The sequence below is a fragment of the Thermobia domestica genome, chromosome 5, assembly GCF_964235325.1.
Source record: "Thermobia domestica chromosome 5, izTheDome1.hap1.1, whole genome shotgun sequence".
NCBI lineage: Eukaryota > Metazoa > Arthropoda > Insecta > Zygentoma > Lepismatidae > Thermobia > Thermobia domestica.
In genome coordinates this window covers 214,040,987-214,068,749 of record NC_137458.1, presented here as the reverse complement: position 1 = coordinate 214,068,749, position 27,763 = coordinate 214,040,987, and the positions used below count along the sequence as shown (strand labels likewise).

Sequence of the window (27,763 nt, the reverse complement as noted above, 5' to 3'; positions counted from 1 at the left end):
CTGTATCGTAATAAAAATAAACTAATCACTGAGGAAAGGAAAACAATTTATTAGCCCTTCGCCAAGATTAGAGTAATAAACAGAAAAGTAAACTAATGAAAGTATTTTAAAAACCTACGTCATCATTAACGAACTATTTGAAGGGAGGTCTATAATATTTTATAATCAAGGCCAGGGGTAGAAGTGGATCTGAAAAGGTAGGAGGACGGTAGGTAGCGGCATGACGTCACGCCGTCCTCCTGCCTATTTTTGCCCATTGTCATTTTTAGAAACTAGGGGGACACCGTACATATTTTATGGAGGTGGGGAGATGGCGTCCCCCACGTTCTCCCTCAGTTTTACCCCCTAATCAAGGTAGTTCTCAAGTAACAGAGCGTTATGCCCACGTACAGAAATCGTCCCCCAACAGTGTTTTTGGTAGTCTCTGAAGTACTGCTACAACTTTGCGAATACTATATACTCTTTAAAATGATTGGACCACTGTGGCTAAGTAGTAGAGCATTCACCTCTGATCAGGATCCTTGGTTCGTTCCAGCTCGCGCCAAATGACTTTGTGGTGGACAAACATCGTATGCGTGGGTTTTCTCGGGGTTCTCCCGTTTCCTCCCTTTTCTTCGTCCCACCATTTCATTCATTTCTCATCACCATCTCCTTTAGCCTAGTCGGTGTAACTCTGGGACGCAAAACAAATATTTCACCGTCTTTAACGTGCTGTGATGCTACTAAAGCTATTGTTACGTTAATTTAAACGTAGGGTATAGCAATTCGATTTCCCCACAGCGAAAAGTATACTTCCGACTGTCCTAATTGATGCTGTTGGATCTTGTGAAATTGCTCTCTACTTCCAGGTTAACACAGAAGACAAATTTAGGTAATAATTAGTTGGGCTGCTTTTGAGAAAGGCTATTATTGTATTTGTTCTTCAATATAATCTATATCGTATTTCCATCCATGCTCTTGGTTGCGTTTGTCCCCGTTCTAAGACAAACGGTCGCCCACTTGCTGGTATTGACGTCAAATGTTGATAAACCATCGAAGCATGTAATAGGCATCTACAAGAAGAAAAGAGCCGACAAAAGCGTTCAAGGGGAAGAAAAGAGAGGGAGGAAAGGGCGATAGTGTGTGTGATTGGTTAGTTCTCATAGTTCTCTTTTCTTTTATCGTCGTTCGTTAAGTTGAAAGCAATTAAGGAGATGGCAAAAATAGAGCACATCCCGCACACACATGTGTCACCTTGCTAGGTTTTCCACAGACGGCAAAATAGTAACAAACTCAACCAATCTTCGGGCAAAATAAAATGGTATTAGTCTTTCACTTTCTTCTTGTTACCATGTGGTTTAGTAGCTTGAGTTTGACCCATGAGAAATACCAGATAGCTATTTTTCCTCATCTTAATGTGTTTTCTTTCCTATTGGTAGCTGTTTTCATTTTCTTTGAGAGCAAATTCCCTTTTTCCTTTGAAACTATAGTAGGTCCTTATTAAAGTAACTATTAAGTAGTGGCGGCTCTAGAGGAAAGTCGCGTCAGTAAAGAATTAAAATTTATTGATAAAAGATTTTCTAATGTAATACCTGCATACAAAATTGAAGACATTGTGCTTTTTTTTTTTCGCTTAGCTGGTGCTAAAACGTCAGTGTGTTTCCCTTCAAAAGTCGCTGCATGTTAGAAATGTATTGCCCATTTTTACTTTTATAGGCGCATAGGTAACTCTTTTTAAAAATTTTATTTGAACGTAATAAGTTACAGTTTTCGTTATACCTATCTTAGACACACATACATAACTAACTAACTGTGTGGACTACGGAACCTGGAGGTTCAATGCCGGGTTAACAAAAGCTCTCCACCGACTTCTGTCCTTAGCCAACTGGATCCAGTTTCTATTTTGTATTCCTATTTCTGCGAGTTCCATCTTAATATTGTTCTCCCATCTTAATACGCCTAGGTCTACCTAATGGTTGTTTTCCAATCCGTCATTCACCATTCCCTTTCCTTTTGGGTCCGAATATTCTCAAATACTTTCAGTTTACGTTCTTCCCTCAGAATCAGCGACCATATTTCGCAACCGTACAGAACAACAGGCATGATTATCGTTTCATATATTTTAAGCTTCAAATTCCTCGACAGAATTCGCGACGACGAAGATTTTCAACTGACACACACACATTATACCGTTTCTGCTCTATAGTGATTAGGGATGGGCAAAACCGGTTTTTATAAAAACCAGAAACCGGTTTCTAGAAAAACCGAAATCCGAAAAATCGACATTTCGGTTTTCTCCAAAACCGGTTCGGTGAAAACTTTTGGAAAACACACAAAATTATTTCTTTGGAAACGAAATCGGTTTTCGGAGAACAACGAAACACTATTCTAGTCAGAAATGGAACCAATTTTGAAAAAAAAGGAACCGGTTTTGAAGAAAACCGAAACCGGATCGGGTGAAAAACCGAACCAATTTTGGTGAAAACCGATAACCGGTTTCGGTGAAAACCCGGTTTTAAAATTTTCAAAAACCGGTTTCGGCTTTCCTAAAAACCGAAAAACCTGTTTTTGTGCCCACCACTAATAGAGATCAGACTATGTATCAAGGTTCTTGCATACGTTATTGCTACTATCTCCTACTACAGGTCCTAGACTTTCATTATTGTCTAACGATGCTTGCCATGGTAAAGGGATGACACTTGTCGAGACTACAAATGATGATTCTATTAGTTCAGCAAATTTATTACACATTGAACGTTTTCCAGTGTTATTTAAATGTAGTCCGTGTCTAGTAAAATTATGTATGTATGCATGGCGAGTTAATAATGGTTTCATATTCTGAAAAAAGATTTTTAGTCTGCTTTTAAGTATGCAAAAAAAAAAAAAAAGAAAGAAAAAAGGCCCGACTCCCCCCCCCCAAAAAAAAAGTCATGTTATTTTCCCCTAGAACAACGTACTGGCTATACCAATGTTGGTCTTTGCGTAGCAGTTGATACTGTGTGCCACAAATGTCGATACTCGAAGTACCGCAAATGTCGATACCGCAAGGGTTGTGCTTTCATACAGACATGCTAAAGAACTTGAAGAAATATCATGATTTGACTGTAATTTGTAAAACAGTGCCCGCTGGACCGTGGCAAGTTATTATACTTGGGACTTACATTTTCTGAGATTGTTATTTACACTTAAAATTACGTCATACGCATACTATGACCATCGCTATATTCACGGTGTATGTCTTAAATGTAAACGACCTATTCCAAGTTTTCAGTTTCTCGTTTTATAGTTCTCTTCTAAATTATATGAACCATGTAGTTTTAGTATTTTGTACACAGTCCAACCTATAAACTTGCTTCTACATTAGATTGAATGCGTCAGCTTTTCTGTGTGTGCACGTGTGGTCACTATTTTCACATGGAAGTTCATGCAAATTTTCGGTTTTCGTTCGCCGTCATGTTTACAATTCTGAAGTTGACAAATACAGATGAAAAGTTAAATTTGTTTACTTAACAAGTGCAAAAATCTTGTCATCTTCAAATTTCAACTGTTTTATTTTCGGAAATCTGAATAGTATAATTATTTTTTAATTTTTTTTTTTTTTTTTTTTTTGTTTATATGCTGATTATTTTCTTTTCCGAATTATACGTTTGACGTAATAACAACAATTTTGACTTCATACATTTTGTTTACAATTTCACGTGTCAATGACTAATCTTTCCGACTTTGCGATTGTGTTTTTACGTACAAGGAGGAGGAACCGAACAAGTTGGTATTAAGATGGGAATAGAACAAGTCGAGATAAAATGAACTCAAGTCGACCAACATAAAAGTTTCATCTAAGAAGAAAAAAACGTTGCACTTCTCACACAGCCGTAGTTTCGTAATAAGTACGATCTCAAGTAACATGATGTTCTATGCCCCAATATTCCATTGTGACTAATCATATAACGTCGCGTTCTTTCTTCTTTGAGTTCCCACCCCGCCAGCCAATACAAGTTATTATGCCTGCCCAATATTCAAGTTTGAAATGTGTCAATCGGCTCGGCGGCAAAAGCGAACGTAAGTTTTGAGGACAAATATTACGATTTTTCTTTTTCCTTTTCTTCCTTTCTATTTATTATTTTGTTGTCTTTTCTCATGATATATGAAGAAGTTTTTCTTCCTGTTGCCTTCATAATTAGATGGCACTCTCAGTGGGAGGAGGTCCACCAAACTGTCTTTCTCCATCTTTGTTACCGTGATCTTTAGCATATTTAATAACTTTTAGCTGAACGTCATCTGTATACGAAAACTGCTTCAATATTTTGCAATGAAATGTGAGGTAACGTAGATTACTAATTCCTGCTGAAGTGCTCAAACAGAAATTATGTGCTGCTCACGTAATGTTATTTACTAGGGATGATTCCATACCGGGACCAAGTACCTAAATAAAACCTATATATCGTTTGAAAGCTCTTGCCATGAGAAGTACGAAACCGTTTTCAAATCACGGGCAAGCCCACAACTTCACCCTACAAGGGGCCAGTTTGTTGGTGTTTGCGACCCTACGTATGGCATATTCGACAGAAGTAAAAATGAATGTTACGATGCATCACGAGTAAGTGCCTGAGTCCATCATGATCCTTTTTAACTCATTCCTAGAACGTGATTCTGGCAAGAGTTTGGTAATATCGCTTTGCACCCAGACGTACCCATTTGGTCAGTGTTGCCAACGAATTGTAAATATAATGTGGCAAATGGTTTCTCTACCACTAGACGTATATCCATGTAACGTGGCATAAACATCATTCGTCACTAGAGAAAATATATTGTGGACATATTCCTCTCTCAAAGACCCCAGTTTGTCAGTGTTGCCAACCAATTGTAAAAATGAGAAGGTGTAAAACAGATTCCGTACAAAAAGACGTTTACACACCAAGCTTGGCAGAAATATCACACGATATTATAGCACAAAGATGTTGAGTGTGACCATCTCCCAACCATTCTAGAATGTTAGTGTTGCCAACCAAGTGTAAACATCACAATGGTGCAAATGGCGTGCGTGCCATGAAACGAATATAAAACAAATATGACAGAAGCAGTATTGGGTAATGGAAAACATAATGTTTGTCCCCGTCTCCCAAGCACCCCAGTTTAGCAGTGTTGCCAACTAATGCGAACATTCAAGATTATTGCATGAAGTCTACAGTATTGCAAACATAATTAGACTGTGACCCATGTTAGGTTTTCTATTATCCAATGTTGCTTATATCACATTTGTTATATATTGGTTCAATTGCAAGCACGCCACTTGCAACATCGTGATATTTACATTTGGTTGGCAACACTGACAACCTAGAATGGTTGGTAAATGGTCACTCTCAACCAAGGATCTTATAAAATAGAGGAGCTGCCCTTACAACAAAATCTTGAAGCCTTACGTCACAGTTTTGCCACCCCTTCTCTGCCCACTCCGCCCAATAAGATCGCAATGTTTTGAGCCAACAATCATGGCGGAAACGAAAGCAGCCAATCAGACGTTGGCAAAAACGAGAATAGCCAATCAGACTTGCCGATGCTCGGTTGTTTTTTGGCTTCATTAATTTAATATGATGAAGATACATATAGGCAGATCCTCTATTTTATAAGATCCTTGCTCTCAACGTCTTTTTGCTATATGGTGTGATGTTTCGTGTGATCGTGTGATGTTTCTACCAAGGTTGGTGTATAAATTTCTCATCATACGAATCTGTTTTACACCTTCTCATCTTTACAATTGGTTGGCAACACTGACAAACTGAGGTGATTGAGAGAGGAATGCGTCCACAATATATTTTCTCTAGTGACGAATGATGTTTACTCCACGTTACATGATATACGTCCAGTGGTAGAGGAAACATTTGACACAGTATATTTACAATTCGTTGGCAACACTGACCAAATGGGTACGTCTGGGTGCAAAGCGATATTACCAAACTCTTGCCAGAATCACGTTCTAGCAATGAGTTAAAAAGGATCATGATGGACTCAGGCACTTACTCGTGATGCATCGTAACATTCATTTTTACTTCTGTCGAATATACCATACATAGGGTCGCAAACACCAACAAACTGGCCCCTTGTAGGGTGAAGGTGTGGGCTTGCCCGTGATTTGAAAACGGTTTCGTACTTCTCATGGCAAGAGCTTTTAGACGATATATAGGTTTTATTTAGGTACTTGGTCCCGATATGGAATCATCCCTAGTTAGTGAAGTCAGCGCTACCCTAAATCGCAGTGCTTATTCTGTTGTTAGCAATACCTCGCTGTTCGTTTCTTTTCCTTCATAGCAATATTAAGCGTAATAATTCCGATCGTAGTATTGCATCGCATTACCGGTAAATTGTATAAGGATATTATATTATTATTATTATTATCAGTGGCGTATTTACGATTTTATTTCGGGAGGGGCTTTGCTAACTTTCGGGGGGGGGGCTTTGCCTGGAAATGTGAAGATTCTGCAAGATATTTCATTTACTTTACTATACTAAGTAAGATTTCGGGGGGGCTTAAGCCCGGAAGCCACCCCCCTAAATACGCCACTGATTATTATTATTATCCCAAAGTAACACTTTTTACTCATAAACATGCAATAGGTCTATAGACCAGCCGAATTAATATTCGCTAATTGGTTCTGCTGGGCATACTTAATAATGTTCTCTTTTCTTCAAAGGATCGTTGTAATTGTCTTCCTTATGACGAAATAGTAGATCTATCATTTCATGCAATGAGGTGATTGATTGTGTCCGAATGGGAGAGAGCGATTAAATAATTTTGGGAGAATTATTTAAGGTTGGTAAATTCATTCAGGCAGGGCCTAACGATTTCATGTCTTTATTATTTAAAACATCATCTCGGTTACTAGTAGTAGGTAACAGAAAGAGGTAGTGTAGCACTTTGGAACAACTGGTTGAACATTGAGTGCTGGAGTTCCTCTGGTGACGGTATATTTATAATCATTTGTTAATTACTCGTAATGTTTCACGAGCAGAAATCTCAACTCTATGAATATTTATATCAGAACTGTGATTTTAAGATAGTAAAGGTTTGAGCTTTCTTAAAAACAAAACAATATCACGAAAATTACCCGTCGTCATTTTTTATTTAAAGAAAAATTTTATTTAATACTGGTGTGGAACAACATTAGGTCTAGGAAACATTCTTCCAGAAACTTCCTAAAACTCTTTGAGTTAATGATAGGATTTGACTATCCTAGTACCTAATTCAACAGATGAATGAGTTTTCTGAATATTAAAGAGAGAAGGAGAGAGAGAGAGAGAGAGAGAGAGAGAGAGAGAGAGAGAGAGAGAGAGAGAAATCTATCGGCGGAAATCTCAGGAACTTGAATCTCTTGCATTGTTGAACATTGAATAATCACTGTTTATTAAGTGCTGTCTGCAGTGACTTTCGAGAACGATGTTGTTGACATATTTGCAACCAAATGCTGGAAACTATAGATTTAATCTACAAGAAATGAATTAATTAGTAATCTCTTTAAGTCTGTTCACTCTTTTACAATGTAAGACAAACTAGCAAATACTACTACTAATAAAAAGCACTAATGTAAATTGTACTGTTAACCGTAAAGATATTTGGCAGCCGAAATTATTCCCAAACTACTTGTGGACTTGTACCATATTTTGAACTTTCTGTATCACTCTTCCAACCTTGTGTATGGTCTTGATCATAATATGTTTTATTGCATGAACAACACTGTTTTATTGATAAGTATTAAGCACCTTTTCGACGAACTTCTCTCTAAAAATTCAATGGTTCGTTTGCATCGTGAACCTTCCTTTGGACTCTTCTGTAATCATACAATTAATATCTGGCAAGGAACTGACTTCTTTGTACTAACATAAATAAAATAAATAATTTTAAAAAACATAATTTTTAAATAATTTATGTACTTAAGAAATAAATCGTACTAAAATGTAAAAGAATTAAATAAAACAAATTGCATTAAAATGTAATTGTTTTTAAGAAAATTACTTTAAAAAAATCTATGCATGTCTAAAAAGTAGTTAACCTGAAAAGAGAATATTTTTGCTTTTTAATTGATTTATTTTATTTTTAAGAAAACGTTTTTAAAAATATTTTTATTTCATTTACTTTTTAATACGAGTTATTTATGTTTTAAAAAGAAAGTATGTTTTTAAAACTTATCTTTTTAATTTTTTTAAAAAACATGTTTTCATATTCAATCAGTTCTTGAAATCTGTTGTACTTTCACAACCTGAAATGTATGTAGATTTTGTTCTATCCATATTTCCGTGTAATTTTCAGAAACTAATATTTAGGCGACGTAAGTATGCTAATAAAGAGAGCACAACTAACATCAATTCATTATTATAATCTCACCCTGGACCATATGGCCAATCTGTAAACATTTATTCAGTCGTTGTCGGACGCCTTTAAAATTGTTCAGCTTTTAATTCCTATTGTTTCCTTCAGATATATATTTTGTAGGATCTATAGTAACGTAGGTATAGCTTATCGCAGTATTATCTAATGACACATGATAAAAAGTATGATATAAATGGATTACCAATATGAAAAATTGATACATAGGTTTATCATCAATAGTAGTGTTGCCCATGAGAGGAGAGAGAACTCTTCTAATAGAACCAGATATACTTTTTGAGACGAAACAGCACTTTGATGACACTTTTTCAAGACAAGATAGTTGCAATCGCGTCTCGAGGGATTGTGGAATGTTATAGTGTAAAAATTAAGTTGACAGTACCCCCCCCCCCACCCGAAAAAAAGCATGCAATTTTAATCTATGCATAAGTAAGAGAATAATAATAACTTATGTGTAATAGAATTGCATTTAGAACCACACAAATGATTATATTTGTTTTGCGTTTACTATAAGACAAATGAACATCTTGAGTACAAGACAAAGAATTTACTACGAGTAGAAGAAAACAGAATTGTCAGAATTCAGAATACTTATTGCAACGCGCCTTCTGTTGAACATTCTGTTAGTTGATAGTTTTTTAATTTTTTTTTTCGAGTAGCGACTGTTATGATCCTTAAGGTGAACAGTGGGAAGTGAAGAAAACTAAATTTCAGTCGTGTTTGCTGTTGAAAGTCTCCAATGGGGATTGCCCATGGATTATTTGTCAGTAGATTGATAGAACAAGTTTTGCCTATTGTTTCTTTTATTATTGAAAAAAAAAATCTTTCTTCATTACCTGTCAATACGCCGCACAAGAATATAGGGATTTCAGGCAAGAATGTATGACTTTCCAAGAAAGGGTGGGTGGTCAGGTTTTTCGAACAAGACTGTACATACTTTTTTTTTTTTTTAAGAGCAATAGTAAAACTTATAGTAGGGTAACAAAATATAGCTTTCTCCACTTTAAATGTTTATGAGGAGAAGTCTGTTTAACTTAATGAAAGTTTGTCATACATATAAATAAATTTTTAGAAGCATAAAATCTTAGTAAGTTCTACTAAAGCTTCCAACTTATACAGAACATATGAACGGCGTGTTAAGTAAGTAATCCATCACGTTCCTAGACTCTCCATCTCTCAAAAGAGTTCCAGTAGCGACACGTAATTAAGTTCATCCCTTTTTGAAGGTCAAACAAACTGTGTGAAAAAGGATAAAAGTGCGGTATAATAGTAGCTTGAAGTGCATTTCCATGTTTTAATCCATTTCTAATCACTCCAGTCTCCTGTACTTGAGCATGATTTTAAGAGTTAACACAAGATTCTTTTTACTTTCTTCATCTTTTCTCGCACTTTAAGAATGCACAGTAAGCTTTATCGCACCAGAGGTCATCCTGTATATCAGCATTACGTAGGCACATAGACTGACAGGAAAACCGAGGGAAAAGTAACGAACGTGATAAACTTTACATACAGTTTTAGCGTTTCGTAACCCAAGGTTTTTTTTCTTTCTTTCTTTCTTTTCTTTTCTTTCTTTTCTTTTCTTTCTTTTCTTTTCTTTTTTTTTGAAACAAGTGAATTGCGCCTCACACTGTGAAAATACAGAAGACTTACAAACTATGGTAATTCGATATCGAAACAGATTGAGAAGAGTTGATTTCGAGTTTAACGTCCATTTAAGCAGCAAGGCTATATGAGACGGGACCTGCTGATTAACGTGGAATCCGAACCACATGAGCTCCCGCCGGGAATCGCACCCGGGTCTCCCACGCCAAAGGCGTGAAACAGATTGCGATATAGAGGTAAAGGTGGAGATAGGATCTACTTTTATGACGTTGAATCTAAATGGAAAATAGTTTCTTGCTATCTAGGAGTATTACCGATGTGTTGTGAGTGAGTTCGAATTGAAACCGAAAGCTGTAGTATGTTTCTACTGCTTTCGATCTTATAAAAAGATAAGGTGGTAGGTGGTAAGTATTCTTGCGTCATTAAAGTGAAGGAAAAAAAAAAGCTTCTCTGTATCTGTTGCAATTTTTCTTTCTGTATGGCTATCAGTATTGAAACCGAAAATCGTATATTTCTACAATTTTCGGTGTAAATAGATGGAATAGGGAAAAGATGAAGAAATCTATTCGTGAAACACATAATTTATATGAAAAAGACACTTCTCGCTTTTACCGTTTTTATTCTCATTAAGTGAATATTGAAAAGGAAGGTGGTAGTAGATTGTATTAGGTTTTAGAAGTTTTCCCGTCTGGCAGTACAAGACTTTCATCTCCAGAGCAACAGGAACCTTCAAGTGAAAGTACGAACAATTTCCACCCAAAATGTCGAGGGTCAATATACTCAAGACATTGATGACAACATACTGGAGAACATTTATATAATCACTATTACAATCGTGGCTTCAACTCCTACAGTAAACGTATGATGCACTATAAGTACGTTCGAAGTAAGTGAAATTGCAAGGTAATATTAGATTACATGACTAGTAAAAGGAGAAATGGAACTCACTTCAAGCTAAGCAGGCTGTTACAATTAAAACGATAAAAGGTATGTAATGTCACAATTGGATAGGGCAAAGCACATGTATCTTCTGTTCATTATCATTAACATCTGCAAATGTGGGCACTAGAAGCACCTAAAGAGATTAATTTAGACAATGTCACAGCTTCGATTACTTTTATCAACGAACTTAAGGCTGAATGTGGCATTTCTTTCGGCGATATTACTACGTTCGTGATACATAAGGACAAATTCATTAGAAGGCACAAGGGTTTGTGGATAAAGTGAACAAATATGTGACAGACGGGAGTTTGAACAAAGAAAATGTTTGGAATAGTCAATTTAATTATGAAATGTCTTCATTGTCAACAGTATCTCATTAGAGGCGAGAAAACTACAGCTCTGCTACACACAGCTAGGCAATTGATTTTAATTTATCAATGAATGGTAAATTACCTAACAAGCTCTATATCTCTTTTCAAGAGCCACAAGGCACTTTTGGCCCAAATGTTTCAAAGAAACTTGAAGCAACATGTCCACGAGACATTCATGTGGAGGCAAGCAAAAGTGACAAAAGAGTATATGAAAAGTTTTTTATCTGCTGTCCTTGGGGAACATGTACGTGACGATGCGAAAAGCTTATTGCTGTGTGATTTCTAATCAAGCCACAAAGATTGTTTTTAGAATAAAGTTTTTCGAAAAGGATGGTACACTCAAGATATTGCCACCGAAGACGACAAAATATTACCAGCCCTTTGATCGCTACTTCTTTAGAGCAATATAAGCTATACGCGAGAAGGATCGTTAATTTTGTAAGACTATAATGTTAAAAAAAAAAAAAAAAAAAAAAATGAAGTTACATGATCGCCATTTCATCATCAGATTTCACTCTGTGTTATATAATCAAATTTCTGCACCGAAATACAAGCCTATGCTTGGCCAAAGGCAGTTATAATCTTCAATATCATTGTTTGAAAATGTAATTAGTGTGGCGTTTGATATTGGACTGCTTGAATGGAGGAGTGCTGTTGAATGTGAAATAAGGTTTAGTCAGATATGTATTTTATTCTGTTCCACTTTGCGTCGATCGCATCATTGAAATCCCACACGTGCACTTTGAGGACTGAATAGCGGGGTAATACTATCAGGTCAGTGCAAAAGGTTTGTTGCTCAGATAGCGCAATTATTTTAAGCAGATAGAAATATAGTAGTCGGTCTCGACATTGCGATGTGTGTGTTTACGGTCCTGTTATATCGCTATTTTGTTTCTTTTTCTCTCTGAAACTTCGCTTAGGTGATCATTCAAATATCTCTCGTGCTAAAACGCACAGTTTTGCATGCGAATGGTTCATACCGCTGTTTTTAGAATAAGCGATTTATATTCTTAGCACATTTTCGTGCGGTTCTGAGCGTTCGAGGTCACACACATTTCTTGTCAGTCAATTTTGGTAAAAATTCTCTATCTACAAGTGTACCAAAATACTTACCTGTAATTGTATGACCTTTCGAAACAGAATGGGACAAAATCACTCCCTGGGAATCCCAAAAGATAGCGTACAGCACTTTCTCATTGGATACCATCTTACGAAATTTTTTGGGTGGTAGTGAATTTGTGTGTTTCCACCGCATCGACAGCCTTTTTATTTCTGGGTTGAGGAATGGAATCTATTATTCATCCATTGTCACCACACTTTCCAAGAAATTGCGTCCCTCTCTTCTGAAGTGTGTCAAATTTGCAGCACTTAATGGAATCTTTGCTTCTTTTTGATCGTCATAAAGCATTCATGGAACCCATCGAGCAGAAACTTTCCTTAAGCACAGTTCGTTTGTAACTAGACTCTATTCGTTCTACTGTTCCCATTGTTAGCCCCAGTGTATCAGAAATCTCTTGCATTGTGACACTCCTATCTTCCATGATGACATTTTTAACACGGGTAATGTTATGCTGTTTTTTGGACGTCCAGATCTCTGTTCACCTTTCGCGCTCGTTTGCTCTGCTTTAAACTTACGCACCCACTTGCTAACAGTCTTTTCTGCTAGAGCGCTATTACTACACACATCGTCCAATTGGCGATGAATATCGGCTGCACAACGCCCAGCTGCGGTGAGGAATTTCAAATTATCCGTCGCTCTTCAACTGAAAATTCCATGTCTTAGAGCAGTATCAGAAACATGTGTTACTTGTTGAGGCACCGTGACTCACTGCTGCCGTCTAGTAAATAAAACCTGCACGGATGGAGGTATCCGATGATGCAATTGCCTCCTGAAATGGCAAATAAATAAATAAATAAATAAATAAATAAATAAAGTTTAGAACAAAACGGCACGTACTTTTGGTGTGCACCTTGAAGGTAGCTAGTTCTCGTACAGCATCAGTTTTTAAGGTTTACAAATTAGTTTTTCTCGATTTTCTCGAAAATTTCACATGATATTTTTACATTCTCGTAGATTATTTTGTTCAGCTAAATGAGAGCTATCGATCAATATGTGTCTCATATTTGGATACTATTTTTTCGTTAAACTCTAATAATATTGTAAAATTAAGAATTATTTCTGTTTCACACATTGTCAGCATGTGTTGTACTTCGTTGGAATAAGAAAGAAGGAGATAAAGGAAAAAGGAAGAAAATGTAGTAGAAATCGAAGTTGTGACCATTCTGCTCCCGTATCTACATTTTGTTCAATCTTAGCACCACTTCGTGGCCGTTTGTTAACGCTTGTACTTTCTGTGCACGTGGTCCTGGGTTCGATTTCCAGTTTCTCGGTACAAATCCGAATAGTGGTTCGGATCCAAATTTTAAATAGTAAGTGTCCTCTCATATAGCCTTTGTGCTGAAAAGGAATGCTAAGCCGCAATGAAATAGCATGCTTCTTCAGGCGGAGCACGAACAAATGAAAATTTTACTCACTGTTTATATTATTATATGATACAGTTTCCATGTATATGTTTATTTCTATGTAAGTTAACATACGAAGCCGCTAATATGCTGCAGAGATGTGAATACTAGAAGCTAGAAAAATGGCAAACAAAATATATTGGCAAATGAAATATGAAAAACAAGTTTTATAGTAAATGTAAACGTTCTGCTTTGTTTGTTGCATACTATGTAAATAGACCTTTATAGTGCATATATTGATTTTTCAGGGTATGTTACAGTTTAAAAAAATGTAGATAGATTGACATTAGCAATATGGAAAGAACTCATGCGTAATGTTATTACATTCCCAAATCGTTAACAGCTCTATCTATGATACATAAGAGTTACTAATTTGTGCTTTTTTTTAAAAAAAAAAAAAAAAAAAACTTTCATTTCTAGGTCATAAAGTCTCATTTCACGTTTGGACAGTTTTCCACCTCTATCTCTGTTTTCTGGTGACGGCTTTGCGCCGGTTGCGATGGGCAATATACCGCATAATTCCCGCCCTCTTTTGCTCTGTTGTGCGCCCTCCCCAATGGGATAGCTTTAATCTGTTTTAATTTCAAGCAAATATTCGCACTTTGTTTCTGTGTGACTCTCAACAGAGATTCGTTTCCATTTCCATTGGGCTGCGTATTTCACTCAAATCTTTTTAATTGATGTAGATGAAATGCTCTACGGTGAGGCCAAGTATTGTAATGGTGGGCGTACTTCTTTTCTCCACATAGTAGAACCGTGAAGATCTGTCTTAATTTTGAGTTGTTAATTCTTTTTTACCAACAGAATGGAGTGAAAATTTGAAATTCTTATTCAAGTATCTGCATAATTGATTATTTGAATTTTCTCTAGGCTGGTGTAGTGGCTCGCGCGCGGCTTTATTGCACGGGATTCCGGTGAGAGCTACGAAATTTGAACGTATTAATGTTGTTTGGATTCCAACTTAAACTGTAGTCCCCATCTTATATAGTCTCAGTGCTAAAAGCGGACTGAACTCCAATCAACCAATCATAATTTGTATTTTGTACATTTGCAATGTTTTTTTTTTTCTTTCAAACTACTAGACGACCATTTATTACTGTTGGATTCACGTTGTGTTGTTGTACTACATTTTTTCTCGGATATTTTCCTACCCCTGTCAAAACAAGTGATGAGTCATTATTTGTAAAATTTTTCAACAAAAGTGGTTTTGAGCAAATATGAGTATCATCAGGTTGGAATGAATGTCAAAATTAGGAAAAAATCTGACAATGCCAAAATAAGCTTCTCATCCGCATTAGTTAAGTTCTATCAGAAGCTCAGAGTAACTGCATGATGCCGTTCCATGTACACAATAACCTATTCTTTTTACAAATGATAACAAAAAAAAAAAAAAAGTGAATTTTGTAGTATTTACCAGTACAAGGAATTTAGTTTGATACAAGTAAAACATGAAAACAGTTAAACCTCTCACACCTCTTTCTCTGAAATTTTGAATAATGTTGAACAGCACCTCTAACATCATATGTCTCTACGTGCTGAAGTCAGTATCTCTATACATTATGGCAACGAGTATAATGGGCTTTGGATATGTTCATGATGAATTACCTGCCATGCTGCTCAAATGCGAGCCCACAAGACATCGACACTGTCTGCTGGAGGACCATGAAGAACAAAACGTTTGTTTGATGAGTTTCGTGTCAGCTGACACTCCAGACCAGGAAAGAGCAATATCTGTCATTCATCAAAGAAGACTGGCACATTCCATGATAATTGTGGCGAGGTATTGTCCTGCTGAAATACCGCGTTCGAAGTTATCTGAATGAAAAATATAACCTCGGCGTACAGAATTCCTATGATGTAGAAGTCACTGATGAGCTTACCCTCAATGCTTAGTAAGCGACATCGGTGTTGTACTGAGCGGTGCTTCCATTCGGCCGCTATTACGTTTGACAATGCACGTTAGCAGCCACCAATATTATCTAATTTGTATATGGCCATCATTGTTGGATAGGTTGAATTAGGACTCGTGCGACATGATCATGTGTCAATCAGGACGCCAATGCCGGTGTTCATGGAAGGCGATGAAACCCGATACAGAGGGATGCGTGCCAGCAGTACCGTTGAATCGTTTGTACCCGTCGACACAAAACAAGAGAATATCCCCAACATTCAACTAACATTGTGGAGAATGCTGTACGGTTCATCAGCCTATGCAAACAAGATGTTATCACATTCCACGGTCCGCTGTTTGTCGCTACGTAAGATTTTCTTCTGTCCACTACTTCCAGATGCGCATCAACTTCGTCGTACTAGAAGCAGATTAATGTAGGCCGACCATGCAGCTCCTCCAGTTGCAGTTGTCTTTTTAAATAGCATCCTTTGACCTTGACAAGACATAATGACAGATGTCCATACGCGTATGTATATTCACTTGTTCTCCTACACTACCAGAGTTCACGTGAACCGTCCTCTCCCAGTGTTACTCAAAGTACCGAACGAGATCTATGCAGAGGCCACGCGTGCACCATCTCGATGGAATTGTAATATATATATATATATATATATATATATATATATATATATATATATATATATATAATATCATACTCACTTTTGCTATTTCTTCTTGGTCTTGTAATTTTCACAAATGTAATTTTACACAGATGTAATTTTACTGTATCTATATGTGAGTGGGCAGCTGGAACATAATACATTAAAGGAAGATAAGACTATAAAAATATGCCCAGGATGTATAGTATAGCACATTTTTTTAAAACTTGAAATCTGTTTGTTGAGGAACAAATACTTTTTTGACGCTGTAATTTTTCTCGATTTTTTCCCCGTTTAATATTTACTATGTTTCTGATGTGTTTACGTTAAAATAGGAGCACCAATAAGCTACAAGCTACAGTAGGCCAAAACTGATCTCATGCAGAAACTTAAGCCAGAAGAAAATTGTCTACGCTTTGTTAGAAGCCTGTACCTATGTATTGCATGTATGTGTTCCGAGCGAAATATTCTCAAGGGAGAATCGGAAAACTTAGAATGTAGTAAAGTGAAGAGCACAAATTTTTTGATATGTGTACATGTTTTAATGAAACATTTTGTTGTTGTGAAAGGGTTTCCTTTTTATAACTTCCCAAAATCCATTGATCTTGGATATAGACACCGAGCTGTCTAATCAATTTCTAATTATTCAGTACTGTAATTACATTCTAAATTAGTTCCTCTACTTTTACAGTAAAACAATAAAGCTAGTAATGTAAATAACCATTTTCTTTTAAGAATATACGGATTAGCGGCTCGGGGAAGACAATGGTAAACGCCACTTCCAATAAAATTGAGATATTAGGTGAAATGAGTTGGGATAGATCCACAGAACAATGTGTAGGTAGTTTTATTTCGGAAAGTATTTGTACTTGCAGATGGCAGGGAAAGCTAGTTTGGTATGTGTCATTGCACTGAATTGAATTGAAATATTGAACTTTCTTTTCCAGTTTACTCGAGTTATATCACTTACCATTGTCTTCTCCAAGCCACTCATATCTATATCTATCTATCTATATTATATATAATGTAGGTGTGTGTCTGTGTTTATTTTGGGGATATGCAAAATGTGAGGTGTAAAGTTAAAGATAGTTAAGGAGCCTCTATTGTGTTACTCGTTGGTTCTTCAGTAGGATCCAGAGCTATATAGTTACCCAGTGTTTTAACAGCCCCTTTCACTTAATTCTCTTAAAATGTTTGCAAAGTGTTCCTTCATGGCTGTATAGTTTGTGTACGGGCTTTTGGCGTGGAATTCCAGTAGGAACTCATATGGTTCGGATCACATGTTAAGCTGTATGTTCATGTCTTGGTGCTGTATAGCTTCGGTACTGCAAAGGGTGCTAAAATTCAAATTACCCAACGAAATCATATAGCCAGAATATCCTATTATCATTTAATTAATCATATTTAAATTGTCAGGAATTACTTATATCAATTAGGGATGCGCACGAGACGAGACAGAATTTTTCTGACAAAATTCGAGTCGAGACACAGCTCTTCTAATAGAAAATAGTTATGCATTTTTCGAAAATGAAATGAAATCTTTGAGTTTTACGTCCCACGGTTATTCCGGCTAGGCGAAAGGATTCGGTGATGATGAGAAATGAATGAAATGGTGGAATGAAGAAAGTAGGAGGAAACGGGAGAACCCCGAGAAAACTCACGCGCACGGTTTGTCTACCTCAAAGTTCACTTGGCGCGAGCTGGAATCGAATTAAGGACCCCATGCACCAGAGGTGAACGCTCTACCACAGCCACCGCGATCCCTTATACATTTTTCGCGTCGAAACACTTTTACAGTACATTTTTCGAGACGATACAGCCTTAAATCTTGTCTCTTGCGCATCCCCATATATCATTGTGTTCGCAGTGTAAAGGACCTAACCGTGTACCACTACTACTATTACTACTAATAATAATAATAAACCAGCCTCATTGTCTGTAAATAGTCATTGAGTTTATGCCTCATGTTTTGAAATGTAACAAGTAATCAAGTTTCCCGCCAGAGGTTGCATTTGTTCGCAGCAAATTCGATCTAAATTTAAATGTGTTTTCGTCTGCATGTAAACTGCATTACGAAGTTCAAACTGGACTGCAGTGCTACAGGCTTCGTAATTATGTTCTTCTAGACTTCGATTATACTGTTGTTTGTAATACTTGATATACGTATCTGTATATGTATGTATTTGTATCTTTTATATGAACACAGCTTTACTGGTTGTTCTGATAAAAGCAGTCGTGTATACAAATTTATTATGTACACACACACAGGAAACAGCGTATTGTGTACTTCCAAATTGAATAAATAGTATTTATACGCTTTGGTGAATATATTCAATGGATAATCCTTTAGATGTCATGCATATACACAGGAAAACGAGTGCAATATAATTGAGTGTTACTGCTACTAGTACATTGTGCGATCTAGTTTATTATTATTATTATTATTATTATTATTATTATTATTATTATTATTATTATTATTATTATTATTATTATTATTATTATTATTATTATTATTTGAATGTTTTACGAAAGAAAAAAAATGTGGAGTTGGCAAGGTATTTGTCGTTTGAAGTCGATGGAATGGAATTGATTTTTTGTTAAAATAACAAATATATCGTTAAGAAGGGAAGTTCTATAGCATTTTCTGTTCGTGTCACGAATGGGCTTTTGTCATTCGTCTGAACATGTCAAATAATCATAATGCCCTTCTTTTATTTTAAACTTTTTTTTTTTTTAAGAGGACTTACTCAATAGAACCTCTTCCAGCACCTAAAAGAGAATTATAGAAATAAACGTGATGAAAAGGGGTGAAAGAACCAAAAGACATGTCCGGTCGTCTATGTGGTATAGCCATTGTCGAACTTTGGCTTCATTCCACGTTACTTCATCCATAATCCATGTGTATGTGTGTGTGTTTGCGTATATATGTATACGTATGCTGGCCAGCCTCCAAGTTTATATGGATTGAACATTTCTGCGAACAAATCTAGCATAAACTTTTTTCGAATTGTTTTTCCAAAATAAAAATAGGAAAAGAAATAGCGTTTTGCTGTTAGTACAAAGTAGTCCTTTGTCTATTTAGATTTCTAATACTCTTTCCGATCAGATGACAATAAATTTTGCCAGTGATCTCCACTTTTTTTTTGAGAAGCGCAAATTGTTTTTTATATTTCAATCTGATATGAAGAAATATCCACTCCATTTATCAATACTTTTAAAATGTGCAGTCATGTTTATGAAAGCACGTTTCTACACTTCATATCAGAAAATTTTCTTGAAAGTTCCTTGAGAATAATACGCAAAATGTTACGAAAATATTTTTTATTTTTTGTTGTTAATCACGTAAGGAAAAAATAAAGGTATGGATTTTTTAAACTTTAAAAAAGACTGTATTAAAATTCCGGAAGCTTTATTACCTTTTCAGTTATCTTATTCGATAATATTTGGTAGTTGAGTAGTGGTATTTTAGGCTTAGTCTTTCTTTCTTTGAGCGTGTGCCATTTTGTGTCCAAATGGATAAGACGTATGCTTTCGGAATATGTGGTCCTTGGCTTGCTCCCTGATGGGAATGTAGATACAAAGTATGGATCCTAGTGTATGCTTCTCTCCGCAGCACCTAACCCATCATGAACTATACTACAATCAACGTAGAAATTTCTATGCATAAAATTATATCGAAAATTCAACAACTATCAACGTTCTTCTACTTGTGCCATCGTAGCATAGACGCTAGCACTCTCGCCTGTGGTGTGAGCGGTTCCAGGTTCGATTTCTGATAGGAACGCTCGGTTGGAAATCTATAAAAAGCCTTTTGAGGCCAGCTATCTCGGTCTTTTTTCAGGTTTCCTTCCTTCACACCAGGAAAGTACTGGGATGATAGCTAACATAAAAGCTGTCTCTCGCTTCCTTCCTTCATCATTAATTTCTTCCTTTCCCACTTCCCCAGGTAGTGTAATCGCCGAGTGACGTCATCCCTCACACGCGACGAGCTAGAATGGTCATAAATGCCGACCATCTAGTAATATATAATCCCTAATCCCCTAATCTTCCTTGTCCATACATAATTAGTATACACGTATTTATCACGGTGGATCCGGTTCGAGTCCTGGTTCGAAATTACGTGGTAACCTATATGTCTACATCTCATGTAACCTTGGTGCAGAAGGGGACATTAAACTCAAAACGAACCAACCAATAAATCAAATGTTCTTTACGTGCGTATATTCTACATAATTTTCACGAAAATATTTGTAATTCAATAAATAAGACTTTTCGTTATTCAATTCGTGTTTATTTTATTTGACTGATACACAACGGGGCCAAATGCTCGACTTTATGGCAAAAACTATGAGATTCTTCCCTGTTTAAATGGTAATGGAAACACGTGTATGGATTGGTAGATACATTTAATCACACTTTTAATGTTTTGAACATAATTTTACAAAAAGTTTAACTGTTACTCTTCTCTGATTATACAGAACTTGAACTCTCTTCAAGCTGATGTTTTAGATTCGGAATCACTCTCTGACTCCCTGCTGCCGTCTTGAATTGAACCAGCTTCTTTTAACAATAACATCTCGATTACTTCTCTTTCAAATGTTGAAGCTTGTTCCTTCGGTGCTTTCCGCAAATATGGAATCATCGGGGCTGATGAAATAATAAACTTCTTCGGTTAGTTGCCCTATGGGAATCAGTGCGTGCGTGCGTAAGTGCGAAACCCTTCTACTTGTATAGCACAATGTTATCTTCTGACTATATCGACACTAATGGCACAAATGTTTGCGAACGTGTTTTGATTTGTAAAGAAGCATCTGCATTGCCACCATCGGTGCTTCCAAATCCTGCTTTGGTTTGAGTAGTAAGCCTACTTTCTTCTTGCTAATATGGTAATCTTTTCGTCAACTTTTTGAAGTGTATTCATCAGGAACAAATACTCTATAATAGTCATTGTTTTGCAACAGCGTTCTTACCAAACTAGCATGTAATTCAGCTCTTGAGATTAAATATATCTGGTTCTACGTATGTTGTTCATCAAAATTTATCAATTGACTAGTTAGCCTGTTAAGTGTATACATACATGTCACAATATATAATGATACACTAAAGGAACTGAGAAGGGAAAAAAAATATGGAGCTGCTTATTAATGAAATGTTTACAATATTTCAGTTATACAGAAACTATGCACTTTTCTTCACAAGTTCAATTTTTTAATTTTATTTATTTATTTATTTTAAATTTTTGATGTGGGGAATTAGCTCTTACAGTTTGTTGGCAAGCATATATTATACACATTTTATAATGTTCTTTTTCCGTTATTTCAATTTTTGCAAATTATTTCTCTATAAACAATTGCATAAACTTACATCCAGTAATATTTTTCTACCATCTTAAGGTGTCCCCATGGTAAATGTATAATTTATTTCAACTTTCAATATGAGTATCTAATCATCCAAACAGCTAGTTGTTTAATTCTACACTATGCACTATACCAGGGGTAAAAATGGGTCTGAAAAGGTATGGGGGACACATAACGTCACGTCGTTCCCCGTGCATATCTTTGCCCATTGATAGTTTTTGGAAGTGAAGGGACGCCATAGATATTTTTGGAAGTGGTGGAACGGCGTTCTCTCTCACTTCCCCTGCACTGTACTTAATATTTAAAACTTCTAATAAATACCAAAATATCATGTCCGTGGGGTTTTCGCGAGATTCTCCTGTCTCCTAGCACATTCTCATTCCACCACCAATTCTTTGAGAAACATTCACCTTCATTAAACATCCGTCTCCTTTGGTTTTAAGGATACATCCCTGGGACGTTAAATTCAAGATTTAATTTAATTTTTTAACTAGTGCCATTGTTTTGTAATATGATTTCCGGTTAAATAAACAATATTGATACATTTAACAAATGTTAACTTTTTAGTTGCAGTATATTTCTTAACAGTTTTGCTTTCTTAATTACCTTATGTACCGATTAATTGAATGCATTTTAAATCTTAGTCCAGAATATACTTTACAATTGTTCTTCAGTTCTCTTTCCAATATTCTTATCTTTGATCTTACCAAGGATTTTAGAAATTACCGCAGTATAACGTGTCTTTTATGTTTACAATAACCACTTTTCAGAAATAATCAAAATTTTTGATCTTCTTAAAAATATGTTTGAATATGATAGACATTTCCATAGCAAATTTCTATTTTTATCATTATTTTTAATCTTTGTTTTTTACGGATTGTGTCAAAACATGTACGTTGCAACCGTTAAACGATTTGATAGAACTGATATTAACATTCCTACGTACTGGTTTGTTGATTTTTTTTCTTTATTAATGTGTGTAGCAGCCAAATTTTCTATATAGGTTGTAGTACTTTTATAATTAGATTTTGATACGTGTTTCTCATATCAACGGATTTAGTGTTTTTTTTTTTTAATTAGAAAATATTTGAGAAAACAAATTTTGTACTGATACGAAATGTTTATTTAGATACAATAATGGGAATCACTATGAAAGTTACCTATGTACAGCATCACTTTACAAGCCTTGCAATTACAAAAAAAATTGGTAACTTTTAGTACCGCTTATATCAGCGGGTTATCATGGAGGCTAACCCGTCTCAAGACCTCCCCTTAGTGCAGTGACATTGAAAATGGATTCTGCATTCAAATAGTATGTTCCATTTAAAATCCTGCTGTTACGATGTTATATATATATATATATATATATATATATATATATATATATATATATATATATATATATTAATTTATCACAAGAAACAACTGTTGTGCAGTCATGTTAAAATAAACTTATTCCCCAAAAGCTCTTAACCTTTCGATAGATTTCAGCATATTTTTTATATGCTGTATTCTTTATCTTTTTGAGCTCTTTTTCTATATATAGCATATGCGTCAAAATTTATCATTTGCGGGTGTGAATATAAAGCATTAATATATATAAGTTTTGCTTACCTTTTAGATATACAGAGTACGAAATTTCAGGTCTGGTGCCCATTTTTTTCTCGCACAGATCTAATTTATGTAAATGACTATCGCCAAACTAAAATATTTGATTACCAATAACGACCGAAAATTTCGATCATAGTAATTATATACTGTTTGCTTATGTGTATGAGGCGTTCCCTTGATGATTTTTTTTTTTTTTTTTTTGCCTACGTTGCTGTCTCATGTATATTTTTGTTTAACGTTGTTGCATTTTATGTTTGTTTCATTTCGAACGAACAGTGTGTTATTATTGTTTGTTGGCTATTTAAAGTGGAACACCTCTTTTTCATCTTTCATTTGAATTTTCCCTGAAAAATCAATGACAAGAACACTATATAGGTATATTGTACAAGTTCAACTGAACTCATCCGCTCTTAATGAGACTTAGCATGGTAGTAGATCTAGACCTGCTATTGGTTCGTAAGTTATGCATAATTGAAGTTCTAAATCAATTCATCTGGCATAAGAATACTACCTCCAAAACAGATGGCTGATCAGAATATACCGACTGATTTGTATACTGACTACCTAATTTGCCATAACAGAGGATTTGCTACTGCCATCATACTCCAAAGAATCTACAGGATGGCGCAAAAGTCACCATACAGCTGATGCTGCCTTTCCTTTTACATTCCTAGGTTTTAATTCTGCTTTATCTTTGCAGTTAAAAAGATGTGACTATGCATACTTTTTTCTACGACTATGCATAATTTCTTTGTTATCATGTATAAACCTACAGTGTAACTAGCACAACATGTACACACTACTTATATCGAAGCCTAATTCTCATATCAGAAACGAAAGCATAAACATTTAGACACAAGAGACCTTATGCAGAGTCGTTCTGACGTGTGATTCATGCCATACTAAAAAGTTTGACTAACATATGTTTCCTGCAGTAGTCAGTCCTTTAGTATGATGCTAATCATACGTCAAAACGACTCTGCATAAGGCCCAAGGAAACTCCGTAATCATGTGATAAATGCCAAGTATACATTGCATTTTGATTTACATGGTTGGCGTTGTATTTCAAGTTATACTTAATAATTTACACTGATCCTGCAATCCTAAAAAGGTACTTCAATGTAGAAAGGTTGCTGTTATCGACTTTCCTTAAATTCACTAATAATCTGAATTGTGTGGTTTAACTTACAGTAATGATGATATTCAAATTATCTATACCTTTTGGAACGTACCTCCAATGTAAACGGCAAATGCAAAGTCTTCGTTTCAGATACTGTTAAAAAAAAAAAAATAGCTTTGCAATACAACATAGAGATTCTTGGCTTGCGTTATATCACCATAAGGTTTGCCCTCAAGTTGAAAATAACTCATACTGTATATTTCTTTCTCTGGAATGGCTTTCATATTGGTTGTCTACAAGCGAAACTTTCTGCTCTCGTGAACTTTTTGTCATTAAAAGTGCCTTTTAAATTGCGGAAACTAATAGTCTTCGAAACATTTGGTCTCAGTCCAAGGTTGTTTCATATGTCTTTGCTTGGCAAACGCACTTATTGCCTTTTCCGGTTTTCTGCAGAACAACTCAAACCCACGTAGTATCATAAAGGCTTAAAATAAACTGAGGTTAAGAATATTTGTCTTTATAAGTGCGTGGAGCTTACTTATGTAAGTGTTTGATAACTTCATCATAAACTTTGTTTATATTCATTTTCCATTTCAGATAAATTATTATATATGCTTTTCCATCTAAGAATATCATATTTCTCTCTCATTGCTTTGCCTTTTCCTTCATTTTCAGGATGATGAATCCTTTGATTAGTTCTCCCATTTGTAGTGCAGGAGGCTTGGGTTAGTCTCTCGGTAGGAACTCTTGTGTTTACTGAAGTCCAGCGTCCCTTTCCAGCTCCGAGGCTATATCAAACGAACTTACGGTTTAAGGTGCAATCCAATCGACTGTAATTCTTTCAAATTTCAATGCTTTCTCGCCGGAATCAAACCCGGAACCATGTGCATCAAATGCACACTAGACCAGCAAAGAAGGTTGGAGACTCTTGCGGTTTCGGTCGCACGTGAAAATGTAAATTCACGCTACATAGTATATTTACATTAAAGAAGACCTTCAACTTTAAACAATAGTTCGGTTCTATTCTATACACAGGCAAGAACATTGAACTATTGTGGTAATCTTAATCTTACATTTTATTTCGAGTCAAATCTGATTTTCATTTTAGTGGTATAATCTACGAAATAATTTACGAAATATCAGAAAATACGGAACAAGTTCATTTGTAAATATTGTACCTAGGTGTATGAAGAATTGGATCATGTGTAAGCACTCTGTTATACAGTCACGTCCGTGACTTCGTCCTGATGACAGATTTGCTTACATAACAAATGAACTCGTCACGGAAAGCTGGCACAGACTTATTTCTTTCTTTTTCCCTAAATTTTGAAAGTTTGTTCTAGAACTTCTGGAACCGGACTGGGAAAAGTTTTCAGACTTCACGTGGCTTTACGTCACGTTCACGAGTATTCAGGTTAGGCCTATCTACCTCAGCAAAATCTTGAGATAAAATCGTAAGCAATTTTAAAGATGGCGTCCTGTGCTATAAGAATTCGTCGATAGACTTAGTTTTTAAACTATGATAGAGACAGATCGATATTTTTCATAAGTGAAACAGTATTCGTCGAACATTCATTACCGCCGATATAGTGAGTTATCGGTGTAGATTAGAAAGAGCTAGTAATACTAGGGGCATTAGCCCATAATTACTTCGTTTCCACAACAACTAACCGCTGTCGATCAAGACTTGATCAGAATTCGGTCTGAATTATAATCTATAGCATGAAATGTAATATTTATCTTCAGGATCAGACAGAAATGTGTCAGTGAGATCTGTTTGTTGGAATTGAACATAGCGTTGATTGTTCCAACACCACAAGATACCGAATCCCATGATATAACTACACTCGACAGAATCCAATTTTGGAAACATCTAGATACAAGGATGGGACACTGCAATCCCAGCTCAGTTTACTCCAGCTTAGGTACAACCTACACTATCGGAACCAATGGCTCGTGCAATCCACTTATTGGGAAGTGAGATGAACATTTTCGCTGGCAGGATGTCTTTCCCTAGTTCTGTCTTACTCTACAAGGAGGAACAACGGTATAAGCAGAGAAGGATTTTTTTTTTTTTTTTTTTTGTGAACCCTATGGTCTATAAAACCTCCCACCACGATGTCAGACATGCGAGCAATAGAAAATGTGCAAAATGCAACCAACCAATGATGATTTACGGGTGGAATTGTTGAATATTGTATTATCGTATATTGGTTCTGCTACAAGGTGTCTACGTTTTGGAGAGAGCTTGGATACCTGATGAACAGAACAGTGCCGTAGCGCCATTGCGAAATGTTCTATGCTACGGCTTTCACACACTTCTCCAAACATTTCTTGGTGTTTCTTTGAATTCTCAACATCAAGAGAACGTTGCAGTGCTGGATCTGCTAACTCTCATCAACTGGATCAGGAGTGGACGTTGCAGTCATCTTCTAAAGGAGATGATTCTGTACCAAACACCTCAAATGGAACGAAGACTCCCATTCTACAGGTTTATCTTACAATTCTAGCAACCTGAAATCGTGTCATTAAGTTTTGCATTCAAGAACTGCTTCACATTCTTTAGCCTCGGCTTAAAAAAAAAAAAAAAAAAAGGAAATTTTGGCTTTTTTCATTTTCATGATTTTTCTATCTAAATAGCTTTCTTATAGTATATTCTATAGTTAGAAAAGAATTCCATGACCTAAATGACATATTTCGCTCTAAAATTCACCATCAAGATGGATGGAGAACATGTTTTACGAATTAAAGCTAACATGAAGAATGTAGTATTTGAGGGCAATTTTACATGCTATTTAACTTTATTTTAACTTTTGAGTTATCGACATTTTTTTCTTCTCGGGATCATTTCAGTTTCTCGTCTGTGTTTCATTTCTAAGAGCTTAGTACTCTAGCTTCTAATGCAAAAGTTAAACTTACGTTTTTTCTATATATCCGTCAAAGCGTACGTTTTTCAATATATCCGTCTAACCGTACTTCCACATTTCTGTTATACTGTAGCTGTGCAACGATTTAGCAATAATTTTCCGGATACAACCTTGAATACTAATTTATACAAATAATCAGTAGCGAATTTAGAAACGTACTTTGGGGCGGGTTTCTCTGATTGTTTCGTTTTCTAAAATGTCCTAATTTTATTTGGGAGGAGCTTGAAGTTTATGAGTACAGGAAGGTGCCCACCCCTCCCCATGTTCATGACGCACCCCCCCCTCAATTGTCTATACGTAGGTGTTTTTCCATGAAAAAAATCTTTTCGATTAATTTTTACACCCCCTCAAGCATATTTATATAGATTTTTACCCCCTTCAATATTTCAATGACGCAC

General features: G+C 35.7%; 1 protein-coding gene across 7 annotated transcripts in view; it reads left to right on the top strand.

Moving 5' to 3' along the window:
• Nucleotides 1–27,763, top strand: part of Pde11 (Phosphodiesterase 11) — a 959,005-nt gene that overhangs the window by 701,050 nt on the left and 230,192 nt on the right. The gene's annotated exons all lie outside the window — the stretch shown is intronic.